We start from the raw sequence: 15,957 nt of genomic DNA, 5'->3' as shown, positions 1-15,957 counted from the left end.
TGACCTGTGTCCCACCAAAGGCAGCTCCTGCTCCTGACACGAGCCCGGAGCCCATTTGAAATCGCTCCTGGCTCTTTCAAGGCCCTGGGCAACGCCATCAGGGAAACATCCTGTTACCATTTTGGGAGAATGTTTTACGTCTCTGCCCCTAGATGTCCCTGTGCTAGTGAAGCTATTTTGGGGGGACTAATAGGCAGCGTTTGGACGGTGTCTTGTAACTGTCAACTGATGACTTCAAGTTCGTTGGCCCCTGCTGTGTAGTAGGTGCATGTTGAAGATAGAGTGAGTCACATTCTCTGCAAGGGTTTGTTTTAGGAGCAAAAGAGGCCTAAGTAGGGAGGCTTGGAAGGTGCTGAGGGCATAATTCCTGCAAGAATGGGCTCCATGGGGTTCATTTTCTTTCTTTCCCACATCCTCCACAGTACCCTGTCCCACTCCTATAGGCACACGAAAGAGGAGGGCCTTTCTTCAACTCAGGGCTAATGAGCTGGGCACCAGGGGTTAGGGTGGGGGAACAGTGTGGCCGATGCTTTTCTGGAGTGGTGGCCTGAACAAGCCTGACCTGCTCCTGCCTGCAAGGAGCTGACCACCCAACCAGAGAACACTGGGCAGGCGATCAAGCTGGGTGAGCCAGACAGGGGGATGTGTCTGGGGCCTGGGGAGCCCCACCCATGCACCCTGAGGTCAGGGCTGGCCTTTCACAGGAGGTAGGCTGTGAGCTGTGAGGGTGAGGGGCCAGCCTGGGCCTCCCTCCCAGCTCACCCTCCCCTAGGAGGCCGCCCCCTGCCTGGGTCCCTCCAGCCCCTTCGTTCTCATCCTTATCTGGATCTGAGAATCACCTGGAGAGCTTTGAAAAAAGATCCCAGCTTAATCCTATCCCCAGGTTCTGAGTGTGTGGTCCACAGTGGCATCTGCCTTGGTAATAAAAAGTTCCCAGGTGACTCTAATGAACAACCAGATAGGGAACCACTGCCCAACCAGCACTCCTCAGCTGAGGCCACTTGTCCTGTTTTGCTCGTGGGCCGGAAGGGATGGGCTGGAGAATCAGGTAAGTCCTAACTTCCCTGCCCCACAGACTGGGAGCAGGGTCAGAGGGCAGGAGGCTGCCCTGGGAGGGCGACTTCTTAAATGCACACCTGACTGACAGGTACGCTCCTGCTGTGGGGCCAGGCAGGAGAGCAGCACAGGGGCACCCAGGGCCACACACCGAGAAGTGTCCCGAGTGGTGGGCCCAGTGTGGCCTGGCTTCCCATCAGCAGGTGAGGGTCATCTTTCAGGGCTGTTTCACTTCCTCAAAAGAATGCAGTGGAATGAGCTCCGTAGGGTGAGGTGCCTGTGTGCGTGGGGATGGAGAGGAGGGCTAGCTGCTGGGATGCCAGAAATGAAGGGAGGCTGGGATCTTCCTGCCTTGGTCCATGTGTAGCTGGAAGGAGAAAGCAGCCGTTGCCTAGGAGACAAAGCTGGAGGGCTTGACTCAGACCATGGACCTCTTGAGGCTTCCTGCCTGGGTGGGGGATCAGCCCAGAAACCCCACGAGGCGATGGGGGATGGGATGGGGAAGGTCATATATGCATTTCTATAGAAAAAGAATCTGGCTTTCCAGTGTCTCAAGGGATTCCGGGACCTTACATTTTTTTCAGAGCCCTCAGATGGGAATCCTTGGCCTACAAAGGTGGGAGGCTGTCTTGTGGACAGTAGGGAGAGAGGGTCGTGGAGCGGGTGCTGCAGGGAACAAAGGACACCTGGAGGCATTCCTGGGCGTTGGCTTCCTTCCTGGTGGTTGGGCTTTTGTAGAAGGCAGAGTCAGGGAGAGACTGGGGACTTGGTTTCCTCCCGGGGTGCAGGAGGAAGTAAACCTAACAGTGATACCTGGATCAAGAAGGGGCTCCCCTCTAGCCCAGCGCAGTGAGTGGGGGCGCACCAAGGCATCCATGCACAATGTAGCCTCGCCGCTGCCTATGACGGGAAGGTTTGAGGTTGTGAACGTCGGCTAAGGTCCCCGGGGGTTGGCTGTTGGGATGAACGTGGGTTCTAGTATTATTGAGGTTGAGTATACTGGGGGCAGGGGGCAGGAGGAGCTAAGCAGCAGGGTAGGTGGAGTGGGGAGGGCTATGCCTGACTCCCTCTCCAGGCTGGGAGGGAACAAGGGGAAAGGCTGGGGGAAGATGGGAGGAGGCCTGGCCACACGCATCTGTACTGTTGGCTCCTTTCCCCAAGGACCCGCAGAGGTGGCCCAGGGTGCTGGGCGCTTCACCCTCCCTCATTGGTCAGGTTCTCTTCGTCCTCCCGCGCCGCGTGTCTGGGGCTGCTGTGGTCGGGGGGCAGAAAAGGAGGGGCCTGCCAGCCTGGTTCTCCAGCCTTTGTGGGCTTCGATTGGTCCTGCCTGGCAGAGTGCTCTTTGCTCAGAGGAGTCACCAGCAGTTGCTGGGAGCGGTAGGATTATGGTCCCTACCTGGGGTTCAGAACGAGAACTGTGCTGTGAACTCCCCTGGTTGAAGCAGAGGGCCAGGAAGCAGAGGGACCTGAATTCCCCACCAGGCGGTCCCTACAGAGGCATGGACCTTCCTTTCTCCCCCCTTCCTCCTGCCCTGTTGTCTCTGCTGAGCAGGGCACGGGGGGCTTCCGCTGGGTGCACTTGAGTTGGCCTAGATTTGAATCTGCTCTTACTGCCGTGGACTCTGGCATGAGACTCTAAGCCTCAGTCTCTCCACCTCTGAGTTGGGAATGATAACAGAATTACTTGATGTTGGTCATGTTGGCTGTTGGTGATGGGTTTGTTAAATCTGGTCATTGGGGCTGCTCAGTATTTGCATTTTCAGAACAGCATGCAGCGAGTAACTAGTGCTCCAGGACAGGACTTCGGAATGTTTCCATTTGTTCCTTCTGATCATGTCCTTTTCAAATCTGATCTGTAGTTTGTTTCTTGCCTGATATCCTACCTGCTAAGTTTTACATGCCTTTATGTGCGTTTCTTTTTGGACACATTTTATCACCCATGCAGAAAGAAGCTGCTCCAGTCTTCCAGCCGTGGTTAGGAAGTGCCTGCCATTCGGAAGTCAGTTGTAGTTTTCCACATGGTCGGCTGAATAGGAATGAGGCGCTTCCCTGTCCCTAAAAGAGCTCACAGTGTGGAGGAGAGATGGTACACTTCTGCTTTAGGCTTTGAGAGTCTTTGTAAATACAACTTTGATTAAATTTGTTCATGTTGGCTTATTATTTCCAAGGCAAAAACAGTCATTTCGAAAGACTAGACTAGCCTCTTTAAAGTGATTTAGAGTTTATAGTTGTGTTCAAATGCGTTCTAATTACACCCTCCAAACAACAAGCCTCTGTTTTCAGATGGAGAAAACAAAAGATTCAGATTGAAGGACTGCTCAGACACCCTCCGAAGAGGTGGCCCTGCCTGCGCTCCTCCTGGCTGCAGAGTACCCCACCAGCGCGTGAGCCTGTTTCCCTGTCCCCTGGTTTTGAGTTTCTGGCCTGATCGTTGCATGCTTGGCTTCACTGCTACTTTGTGAAACTCTTTGCTGAGATTTTAACCTGGGCTCTACTTTCAGGGCACGATGGGATTGAGACACATCTTGGGGGAATGGGTAGGCAGGTGAGCAGGTCTGAGGAGGAGGCTGGGTCTGCCTTGACCTGTCCTCTCCCATCTCTACATACTTACCAGCAATCAGTGCTTGATGCTGAAGGTCATACTGAGATGGAGGCTATGGGCAAGAGTTTGAATCTGTGTGGTCTTCTGTGGGTGCTCACTGACCTGCTGTATGTGGATTTCCATGCACCAGACACATGCTCTTAGAATGTGCCTGGCAGCTTGAGCAGGATTGAGGGATCTAGAGCTTTCTCCTGGCTGCTTCCCCCACAATCAAGGAGATTTAGCAAGCAGGTGCAGGGCCAAGTTCAGGGATGTGGGCCACAGGCAGGCCCTTTAAATCCAGTCATCCATTTTGATTCTTCTCTCCTTGTGGTATCTGTCACTTGTCAAAAAAGACTTCGTCTTCTGGGGCTGTCATTCTAAGCGTCATTTTGCCATACCGTTAAAATTTTCTGAGTGTTTGCTTGATTTGTGTTTATTGAAACTAAATTCATTAGGATGATGTGAAAATAGCACTCCGCTGTTTACCAAATCGGATTCTTGTTGTTGGTATTTCAGTACATCATCTGTTCTCACTTGAATGTCGTGGAATTTGTTGGTAAAGTGCTGTGCAGATGAAAACCCATATTTTAGTGGAGTTTTTTTTATTCAAATAAGTTTATAAGTATTATATACCCAAGGTGCTTGATTTGCCATTTGATGCAGTCTGTACGGATGTGCGAATACTGGTGCTTGGCTTGGGCTTTGAGAGTTTGGGGGTGTGCTGGGAGACAGCTGCAGGGATTAGGACTCTACCAGGTGCTGAGTCAGAGGCTGGTTGGAAATCCTCCTCCTCCTCCAACTCCGCCCCGCGCCAGCTGTTTGACTGCTGCCAAGTCCCCCAACTGTGGGGACCCCAGGCCTTCATCTGTGAAATGGCCATTCCTGTGTTTCTGACAAGGCTATTGGAAGACTTCATTGAAGACACTGTATTGGTTTTTCAGCACTTTAACATCTCTGGACTCAAGTTGTGTCATAAAATTGATCACAAGCCATAGTTTAATTGACGGCATTTTTTTTTTTTCTCCCTTAGTGGTTTATAAAATGATGCTGGTCTAAGGTTTGATGATGTCTTAGACTTGAAGAACATGAACCTGTTTTTGCAAAAGTTTTAGAGTTTGGCATTTTCCAACAAAAAGGCAGTTGCTGGACTTTTGAATTGGTCAACGAAATTCCACTTGTTACCAGAGGATTTACTAGTTGCATTTCTAGAGTTGTTGGCCTCTCTTTTCTGATTTGATTCAGTGGTCAGATCATCCAGGGTTCTTGTGTTCAGAGACCCAGAGTGCTATAATGCTTCCGAAATAAGCCTGACCTAAGACTGAGACAGAAGGTGAGTATGGCGGAGACCACCAGGTGTCCACCAAAGGGCCCTGCTTCCCTTCCACCACCTCAAGTATCTGTCGGAGGCTCCATGATAGTTCCCACATGGAATGTGGGTGGCAATGTGTGTCGCTTCCCGGCAGCACTAATTAAGAAACAAGTGTGCCTTGCTCAGTTTTTCTCCTGTTGACTGTCAGCTGGATGTGGAAAATCCAGCAGAGAATGCCTAGGTGCTAGGGGAGGATTCTGAGTGCCTGAATCACTCTGTGGAGCAGAGTTGCCCATTAGGAACATGAGCCTGATGTTCTTGTGATTTAGAAATCAAATTCTAATGTGTTGAGCTGATACACAATTTTAGGCTTGTTTGTTAAAGCAGACAATGTGAACGTAAGTAGTACAGTGAGTTGGGTAGTCCCAACCCGCCGCTGCCCCCTCCCTGTCCTACACTTGCTTGGGTTAGATAGAAAGCAGCGCCGTCTCCCATTCACCAGCCTAAATGAACCTCATGGCTTCACTTCACTCATTCTTGCCCATTTATTCACTGAGTCCTGTAGATTCTGCCCCTCCCTTCTGCCCTTGTTTGGGGGCCTCACACCTACCCAAATGGCATCCACCTAAACACTTTGGGTTCGGCTAGGTGCCCTTAAAGCCTGATTTTCAAACGTTGGAGAAGTTTAGAAGCAAGTCGGGCTGTAAAATTGCAGCAATGACCTGGCGTGGTGTGGCAGCCATGAAGACGCTCCTGATCTTCTGCTTCTGGGAATGTGAGTGACTGGTGGCCCCAGCTGCTACGTTCTGAATCCGGCAGTGGAAATCCAGCATGGCGTTCCCAGACAGCCTGCGCTCTGCGGGCTGCTCCCAGCCGGGGACAGCAGGTGAAGACTCCTCCTCCCCAGCCTCCTGCCTTCCCTGCCATCTCATCTGCATCTGCTGTCAGACTTGCGTCTCCCTCTGCCTCCCCGCCTGTCTGCCTCCCCAAGAAGTCTCTTCCAGAGCTGATCGTGTCTTGGCTTCGGTTTTTGGAAGACCCGAGCCAACACACATCGTATTTGAGACACAGTGGGTCGGAGGCGATACCCAGGAATTTTCTCCAGCTTGGACAGCAAGCCCTTTCCCCTCTCTGGGTGGCAGTGTGCCTCCCTCTAAAATGAGGGGGCGATGCTTGGCAGTTTCTAGAACCTGTTCAGATCAAGGCAACCTGGGAGTTAGAGTTCCGCTGCTCTTGTCTGGCAGTACAGTCGGTCTCTAAATATGCTTTTATTGTACCTTCCCCACCATCTGGGTGAAGCATCAGTAATGAAAATGGAGTGGAGGCTGCATTGACCTTTTCGAGTGTCCACGCACTATATTTTAACTGGGAAGTTGCATGTATTTTCTATACTTAATACTTTAAAAGCCTCTTGGGCCTCTTGAGAGGCTTGTAAGTGCAGCCCACGTGTGACTTGAGCTGGGAACGCAACTTCAGATTGAGAAGTCCCACTTTTATAGGACACAGCATTTAACAGCAGCTGCGTCCAAGTCGTGTGGCATTTAGCAGCGTGTTTCCAAGTGGACCTGGGGTAATCACTTTGCTCTTGGGGAACCGTGGCCAAGGGCTGCCCTGCCTCCAAAGAGGCTCAGCGAGGGAAGGCTAGAAGTCCTGTGGGCTGGCCAGGCATGGTGGCTCACACCTGTAATCCCTGCATTTTTGGGTGGCAGAGGTGGGTGGATCACCTGAGGTCAGGAGTTCGAGACCAGCCTGACCAATATGATGAAACCCCGTCTCTACTAAAAATACAAAAATTAGCTGGGCATGGTGGTGTGCGTCTGTAATCCCAGCTACTTGGGAGACTGAGGCAGGAGAATCACTTGAACCTGGGAGGCAGAGGTTGCAGTGAGCCGAGATCATGCCATTACACTCCTGCCTGGGCAACAAGAGTGAAACTCTGTCTCAAAAGAAGAAAAAAAAAAAAAAAAGAGAAATGCTGTGGGCTAAACCTGGGGGTTCTTTGCCCTGCTTCCAAGCCCTGTACAGCCAGCATGTTGCACATGTCATTGTCCTGGGGTTTTCTTCCCAGAGGGCCCTTTTCGGTGCAGGGTCCTCTGTTTCATCAGCCTGCGTTAGCACAAACAACCCTGACCGTGTCCTGGACCTCCTTGAGCTCACAGGCAGAGGTTGCTGCTCTGTCGTGTGCTGTTTGCAGACTTGGACTTGGAGTAGTTATTCTCCCTGTGCCTCCAGGGCCTTGGTCCTCACAGGTGTTTCTGTGCTCCTCCTTCCAGAGACAGGCCTCCCGTGAATCGCTCTGAATAAAATGTTCCCAGCTGAGGTTTTGGAGTCTCCTTTGGAAGGTTGTCTTGGTATTGTTTTCAGTCTCTTGTTAGGAAAACCGGACAGGTGGGTCTGATCATTTACGATGAACGTGCACACCACCCCCGGGTTCGGCAGGACACACTGTGCCCCTAGCCTTGGTCATCTTCTGTTTGACCACATTTCTTGGCTGAATTTCAGATCTTCACCTGGAGCACGGGTCTCATGACCTAAGGTCAACCTGTTTGTGGTTCTTTCTGTTTTTTCTTTGAGGTAAAACTTAGAGGAAGTGTTGGGAGGGAAGTGGGGATTGGTGGGGAAGGGGCATGAGGTCAAATGAAATGCATGACCTTAAGTGTGCCATTTGGTTAGTTCTAACACACGCACATACCTGCGTACCCCCCAAAGCCCTACCAAGAGCTACAGTCACTCCAGAAAGTCCCCTTGGGGCCCTGCCAGGCTGTCCCCACCCTCACCTCCCTGATCATCTCAGGCCACCACTGTTTTGGTTTCTTTTCCTTCAACAGAGGTAGTTTTGCCTGTTCTAGAATTTCATGTAATACTACATAATACATGTATGTACATTATACACAGCATATACATGTATACATACAATTTAATATGTATGTATATTATGACACGTACCTTTTTGCATGAAGCTTTTTTCATGCCACACACATGATGTATTTGAGATTTTTAAGACATTTTGGGCCAGATTATTCTCTTGTTCCTTTTTACTTCTGAGTAGTATTCCACTGAATGACTCGACCGCAGTTTCTTTACCCGCTCACCCATTAATGGACACTTGGGCTGTTTCCAGCTTTTCGCTATTCTGAGCAAGTAGCTATGAACCATTCTCATGCATGTCTTTTTGTGGACATATGATTTCATTTCTCTTGGGTAAGTTCCTAGAAATGGAATTGCTGGGTCATGGAGTAGGTGTATGTTTAGTCTTACAAAGTGGTTATAACATTTTATGCTTCCACCAATCATGTATGGAAGTCAGCTATTTTTTAAACCACCCTACAGAATGTTGGCTTTCTGCTTGGGTGGTGGAGTGGGATGGGAGGGTGAGTGGGTAAGGCCCCCTCCTCTCCCTTGACCCCCACCTCCCTACTAGCAGGTTGGGGGCAGGGGTCTGCACTGTTGGCTTTGCTGGGCGTGGGCTGTGGAGTTCACATGCTCTGGAAGATGTAGCTGTGTCCTCTATATTAGGGTGGGGCCTGTTTCTCTTGCTTTTCCTGGCTATTCTGAACAATTCTTGTTCCTTCATTCCTTCCCCCCGCCTCCCAATGTCTCTCCCTTCCCCTGCTTCCTCTTGTCCCCAAAATACCATGCTCTCTGATGAAGCTCCAGGCTAGTAAGTCAAGAATGAAGGTCGTGGCCTTTGGTACCTGGTGTATTCCTGGTTCTTTCTGACATCTGTGCCCACTGTTTTGCATTCATGACTGACAGAAGTGGACTTTTGGAGCCTACTCATGGTCACATGGTAGCACATGCTGTCCTAGTTTGCTTCCGTGTGAGGATGGACACTTGGCTAAGTAGGTGTTCTAGACAGCTGCTCCCAGAGCAGCCTCACCATGAGCTGGGCCACCCCAGAACCCGGCATCTGGGTGTGCTAGCCTCATGGGCCTCAGGAAGCTGCAGCCAGCTCTTCCAAGTCTCTGGGGTCATTACTTTTAGAAGCGTGTTTTATAGGGTTACTAGAATGTTCTCTTAAGTGGATTCCATTTTATGTATTTATATCCTACCTCTTTCAAGAAAGTTCTTTGAGGACTCAATAGGATGCCGTAATAGGGGTTGAGATTGGGGGAGGGCCAAAATTGATTTTAAAATGCAAATACAGCAACCAAAAATTTCACGACAGTTGCTGTAACAGATAAGTTGGGCAGCTGTCTCTGAGTTTAGGGAGGGACGACATGTGTCCTTCAAGGAAACGGCTTGCCACAGGGAGCTGCGTATAGGGCATAGTGATGGCTGTAAAGTGCTCTACCACCAACCATGGGCTGCCAACAGATGCCAGGCCTGGGTTCCCACAACTGCTTCTTGTGCTTGAGATTGCTGGAAAGAGTCAGAATTACAACATGGAGGGATGTTTAGAGGGGGCCATTCCACGCGGGTCCTTCTAGGGATGCCCTTTGATTTTGGATCAAATTTACAATACCTCACCAAACACCGAGCCAATTGGTACAGGTCTATTCTCCCAAAAAATTATTGATCTCAGCTGGGCTTTTGATAGGCGTTTGAGAGAAGATGATTCACATTCTACTTTCTTCCCAGGAACTGACATGCACGGCTAGCCCCGGTGACCTGCCAGCCTCTCAGATGTGCAGGTGGACAGTGGTTGAGGCAGGCCTGTTGGTCCAGTGACACAGACGTGAGATCAGGGCAGGATTGGGCTTGTTTGGGTTGTTGATGAGCACTGCAAGGGATGAGGCAGTGATGTCAGTGGTTGCGGGTGAGCCGAGTTGGAGGGGTTGATGGAACATGCAGTTGGACAGAAGTATCTAGAAGGCAGGTGGTAAGGAGCCTCTGGAGTGCCTTTGATTTGAGAGCATGTGCATGGGGCTGAGGCAGAGTTGCCATCCCTCCTTCGTCCGTGCCTACTTCGTGTAACACTCGGCTGTTTCTTGTTTGAACTCCTTGAGGACAAAGTTATGTCTCATTTAATTTCCAGCCTTCCTTACTTAATAGTACCTGGCTTGTTCACAGTTGATGCAGTATTGGGATGGAAAGAGTAGAGTAGAGAGAGAGAGAGAGAGAATGTGTGTGTGTATGCACGTGTGTGGTGCAGCAGGCAAGATAGATGGCAGCTGAGAATGGGCTACTGGCTTTGACCATCATCAGAAGTGCACACAGCTCTTTTGGATGTGTGTGTATGTGGAAGATGTGAATGTGGTGTGGAAATGTGGAAATAGCTATAGATATGTATATGTGTGTCTATATAGCGGGGGGTGGTGACCAGAATAAAAGCTTGATGGCAAGGATCAAATAAGGAATGTTGGCGCCTAGGGGAGCAGACAGTAGCTTCTCTGGGGCCGAGGCCGGGAGGTGCGAGCACATCTGCCCTAACAGGGAAGGAACAAGTACGTGGCTTGTCCTGATTGACGGGCCTGGCCCTGCCATATATTTCGGTTCATCTGTGGCTTTCTGCCTTTGCCATCCCCATCCTCAGCTGTACCGCACGTCAGTTTGTGGGGCCTGGCCTTGCGGATGGCATTTTCTGGTGCTTCCTATCCATACGCTAGGAACGGAGTTCAGCACCCAAGGAAGAGAATTCTAGCCTGAACCCAAAGAGGGAAGCCCCTTAACTCTTGTTTTTTTCACCCCAACACTCTTGATGTCTTTTAAGTCCCAGTGACTTTTGAGTTTGGCTTTGGTCGTTAAGTTTCATGACTGCCTATTTTTAAGTGGAATTAGAACTTAAGTTACCGAGAATCACAGCGTCTTGCTAGGTAGCATTCCTCTCGACCCTGCCACGTGAGCTTCTGAGAGGCTAAGTGACTTGCCTGAGGTCACATAGTTGGACAAGGCAGGAAAGCACCAGCAGCTGAACTGACCCATTGCGAAGTGTGTCCAGCGGGCCCCTCCCAGGCCACCGCTGCACTGCGGTCTAGTGGTACAGGCCAGAGCCCTGGGCTCCTCCTTGCCCTCCTGCAACCTCAGTCCACTCCTGCTTCTTAGGTGGACGGCACTGGCTTTGGCTTGAGACTGGGTTAGGCATGTCATCTATTTGGTTTCTCGAATGCTCAGCCCTGACACTTCTTCAGATGTTCTTAGCATCACCCTCAAACAAACGTTGGTTGGGGATCCGGGGACCGACTTGTTTACACTTCTTCTGATTTGAGTGAAATACCAAGAGGCTGGCAGAGGGACAGCCCCTGAGCTATGGCTCCCTTTCTTAGCCCAGATCTCAAGAGCTTTCTGCTGTTTTTGCTGTCATCTCTGCTGGATGTCGTCTCTGCTACCGAGGTACAGCAGTTAGGAAACATTCGCGTCCCCATCACTCTGATCACTCTGGTCACTCTGCTGACTGGTTTTTGGACACTGAGTGTCCCATTCACTCTATCACTGTTGACTGGTTTTTGGACAGTGAGTATGTGACATGCATATGACCCATGCTTAACTCACTCGGAGCCATTATCTGAGCACTATTTGTCAGGTGCTAAGAAGGCAAGCTTCAATTGACTTAAGTTCCAGCGGGGATGTTTGCTTCTTATGAAAATGATGCTTAGTACCTCCTTACTAAGACAATGGCAGAATAGACCAGACTGTTGTCTTCAGAGATTCCCAAACACCGGATATTGACAAGGTTTGCTTTCCTAAAGTTGAGAAGAGGGCTGAAATATAAGGCTTATGTGTCTCTCTGAGCATTTTAGAAGAAAGATATATCTAAGCTCTGTGTTTAAATATAGCATGGTGTTTGCTACTCGGATGGCAAATAAGCAATTGAATATGTAGGTCATTGACTTATGAGAATGAGTTTGGAGGTTTTTTTGCATGTGATTAACGCTGTCTTACAATTGGGCTGTTGATGCTACGCCAAAATTGGGTTACACAGAGTTCAGCAAGCCATCTGGGAAGAAAACTGGAAGAATCATGAGAGGATACCTCTGTCCCCTTAAGGTGTTAGGAGTGTGACTTGGTGTTGAGCCCTGTGGCTACAGCCAGTGGCAGTGGCACCAACCGCTCCCAAGTTACACTGGGGAGAAACACATCTGAGTGCCGTGCGTCTGTACATATCTATCAGGAGGGAGGGGGCAGAGGGCGATACTTCATCGAGATAAATGCCAGCGGTGTATTTTAATACATTCTTGATTCAGAAGGCACTGTTTGGAATTGCATATTTAAAAGGAAACTGCCATCCCCTTTTGAAGGTATGTGACATTTAAAAGATCTGTAGCAGAAGATTGGTTTGACAGCTTTGAATTATAATTGAAAGAGTTTTTGTTTTAAAAAAGAAAATGATTACTTCTATTTTAAATGTCATCACAAAGACATAAATATGTTTAATCAAATTATATATTTAATGTATATAGAATATAATTTTTGTTTGTGTGGAAGAGTCACTGGTTTGTGTGTGTTTTAAGCAGCTTTAAAGCTAAGCAATGTTGATGATTTGAAAGTGATTCAGCTTTTTTGGTAAATGACTATTTAAGGGTTTATAGAATTTCAAAAAACAGTATTATTAAAATCTGTATATTTTTTATCTATACACATGTACCTAGTGGCACATTTTGGGAGATGGAGGTACTTTTATTATTGTTGCTGACAGATAGTAAAGATAAACCGTCGAATGAATTGAAAAAAGTGGAACCTTGAAGATAATAAAGGCGGAAACAGCAGAGACGCTCCTGCAATTTTCTTTTGGATTCTTTGAATCAGCAGGGAGTTACCGGGAGTGCTAGCGTCGAGTATGCCAGCTCTCCTTAAAAGGGAGGCAGCAGGGGAGGCCCGGGAAAAGACACAGAGTGCCACAAAGACCTTTCGGGTGATACAAAAGGCTGGTGTGGCGTTTGAGGGCACCAGCAGGGTCCCCAGGCTCGAGAAGCAGGGGCGTAGCTCTGGGTCTCCCCTGACCCTGGCTATCTGCTAGCACACTCCAGCTCTAGAACTTTCTTTGAGCAAGCTGGGTGTTGGAAGCCGGCCAGCCCAGCGTACAACTGTGTGTGTCAGCTGGGGACAGTCTTGGCCTGTTCCAGCCTGCTCTGTAGTTTCGATTTAGCCAGACTGGGTCAGGGAGTCCTGAAGTTGTTACCCACCAGAGTGGCACTTGCCCAGCACAGAGCTGCCCCGGGGGCTGGTTTTCTCTTCTGGTCTGTCCTCCAGGGCTGCTCTGTCAGGGAACGCGCCCTCTGTTGGGTGTGGCCCTGGGAGGCCTGGGCAGCTGGCAGCACCTGGGAGAGAACAATGAGTCAGTCATGCCCGCTCCCAGGAAAGAATTGACGTAGCACGAGCATCTCTGCCAGCTCCGGTGAGAGATGGTCAGGGTTCAGGAATTGTGAGCTCTGGCTTCTCGAGAGACAGGATGCACCCCGGGGCCCCTGGGGAGCCGGAGGACACAGATCCCAGTTGAGTGCGTAAGCAGTGTCAACAGGGCCAGCTCCTCATGGCCCCTCCTTGTAAGCGCTGATCCCCTAAAGAAAGGAATTGCCCTACTTAGTGGCCAGCATGAGCTAAACCACATAAACCAAAAAATGACAAATCTGTTATTTTAAAAATTAAACTTATTTTGAAGGAATTGCAGATTCACATACAGAATGAATTCACAGGGTAGGGGAAGGTAATACAGGAGATCCCTTAAACCCCTTCCCTGGTGCCCTCCAGTTGTAACATTGTGCAGAGTTCTGGTAACAGCAACACAGCGGAGAAATTGACATGGATAGAATCCATGGATACTATTCAGAAATCCCTACTGTAACATGCACTCATTTGGCTGTGTATTTAGTTCTGTGCAATTTTAGCACGGGTAGGTCTCTATTTGTACCAGCCCAAGAATCCCCCCTGTTGCCCTTTTATAGTCATATCCACTTGAGGTGGCCAGGACGGTCCCCAGCTGAAGCACATGGTCGACACACATGGGTAGACACAACTGACCAGCTTCTAAGACCCAGTTTGCTCAAAGAAAGTTCTGGAGTTGGCGTGTCCTACCTACTTCCTGGTCTCTAAGCCTGGCAACCACTAATCCGTTCACCATCTCTCCAGTGTCATTTAAGAGTGTTATATAAATGGAACCCTACAGCATTGCCGCCTTTGGGGATTGGGATTTTTCACTTGGCTTAATTCCCTTTGAGATTCATTCGAGTTGTTGTATGTATGGCTGGTTGGTTTCTGTGTATTGACTGGAAGATTTTTGACCCAGCCTTAGACCAGAACACTGCGGAAGAGGAAATCCATCATGGAAACCCGAGAGTGACAGGACCCTTGCTTGGTGACAAGTAGAGCTGGTCATGTCGACAGCCCCCTCTTACCTCGTCCCGTCTCAGCAGATGTCCATGGGGTCGTATTGGGAGTGACTTTTGTACCAGTTGGCTTGGCTGATTTTGGAAAGAGCAGAAGAACCCCCTTCACCTTGTGAGTTTTGTTCATCTGTGTTGCATGTGTTTGCACAGTGTACATTGACTGAAACATGAAGAAACAGCCCTTGGGATAAAGGGCTTTTGAGTCTCGGTTTTCTTTCTTGGCGCTCATGCTCTCAGAATAATAATACGTGTGGTGCAGGCCCGGTGCACCAGGCAAGTGAGGGCTGTGCTGGCATGGTTTCTTTAGGAGGAAGGCCTGTTGCACCTATGTGGCTTTGGCATGCTTCAGTGAAAACTGTAAAATTACAAGTCCCAAGAATCTAATCTCACAGTGAAAATGTTGAGTTGTTCATTCAGAAAGCACGCTTGCCCTGCATTTTGAACATACATACTTGTGTGTATTTATATGTTCATCATGTGAGAACAGCATTTGTGAATTGCTACCCTAAAAGGTTGTCCATTCTTTCCAAACTGCAGAAATGCGGCTGAGTAGTTACATACGTGTGTAAGTTAGTTCAGGATTCCCAGTGTTAGTGACTTGATGTACATGCATCAATAGATAATATTTCTATGTCCTTTAGGGGCTCTGCAGTTATTTTTTTCCTGAATCAAGACTAAAGCCAGCCCTGCTGCTGATTGTAGGCAAGTGCCCTTTGCTTTTTGGGGAGCCAGGACTGGAAGGTCGCTTGGTTCACAGGCCTGGGTTAGGGTGGGCCGCAGGTTGGTCTGGAGTTGGGCTTTTCTCTCCCATCCCAGATTCCCCTGGTAAGAGGCTGCGGCACCTGCATCAAGGACCATCAGAGTTGGGTGGTTGGAACTCACTTTGGTTGAATGTGAAGGGGCTGCTGTTTGGGAGGTTTCACCTCCGTGATGTGTTTCTTGAGCCTGGGTGACAGCGTGGTGTGGTGCAAAGTGGAAAGGAGTTTGTTGCTGATGGTCTGGGGGACCCAGGCCTTTTTCCCCATTTCTAGATGTTGTTGTATTCATTTAGCACTGTGATTAATTCTTAAAAATAGAATGAGTTGCTTCTAGAGGGAATATATTTTGGACCCAGGAATTCAGTTCTGTCTTTGGGTGCTTCCTTCATGGCTGTGTTTGCAGAGTTTCTTCATATGCTATTTTCTGTGACATACATAGCCTTGAAATGGATTTTTTAAAGTACAGCGTCTGAAAAGTGAGTAGCTTGTACATGGTGGGTTTAGCTGCTGCTCCATTCCACAGCAAGGATACTCTTCATTTTCAATTGAAATCTCCCCCAACCTTGAGGTTTGGGTTCATAATTCAGTTTAAAATTAAATAGAACCCGGTTTCCTTCAGGCCTCTTTTCTTTCCAGGACTGTGGATTCTCGAATTCACCAAGCCGTGTGAGTAAAGCATTTGGTATATGATACAGCTAACGCTTGGGTGCCTCTGGCGTGCCAGGCGCCATGCTGAGCGCTGTGCATTGGTATTGCCTGTGCTTCCCGCTGTGGCCCCATGAGGGAGGTACAGGTGACCACATCTGGGCTCCTGGGGGAGGAAGAGAAAGCAGAGGGAGAGAACACTCTCCTGGGGTGACTCACAGCCTCACCCAAGGGCTTCTTACCATTTGGTTGGTCTCTGAGCTTTGCAGGATAAAACTTGGATTCTGTCTCTGCTCTCATGGATCTGCCCATCTAAACCGGTTATAGAACAGGCAGCCCATT

General features: G+C 49.2%; 1 protein-coding gene across 9 annotated transcripts in view; it reads left to right on the top strand.

Annotated features, from left to right (window-relative positions):
* The window catches only part of CTBP2 (C-terminal binding protein 2), a 172,782-nt gene that overhangs the window by 24,259 nt on the left and 132,566 nt on the right, over window positions 1-15,957 (top strand). Inside the window, exon 2 of one of the 9 annotated variants that reach the window (XM_063781205.1) lies at window positions 14,113-14,324. The exons of 7 other annotated variants lie outside the window; for them this stretch is intronic. The gene's annotated coding sequence lies outside the window, so the exon portion shown is untranslated. Of the gene's footprint in view, window positions 1-3,474; window positions 5,836-14,112; window positions 14,325-15,957 lie in introns of those variants that run through there. One more of the 9 variants, XM_054659964.2, reaches the window with a different exon arrangement.

Source organism: Pan troglodytes, chromosome 8 (assembly GCF_028858775.2).
Source record: "Pan troglodytes isolate AG18354 chromosome 8, NHGRI_mPanTro3-v2.0_pri, whole genome shotgun sequence".
Taxonomy (NCBI): Eukaryota; Metazoa; Chordata; class Mammalia; order Primates; family Hominidae; genus Pan; species Pan troglodytes.
The sequence above is the reverse complement of the archived record's forward strand: the minus strand, read 5'-3'. Positions and strand labels throughout refer to the sequence as shown.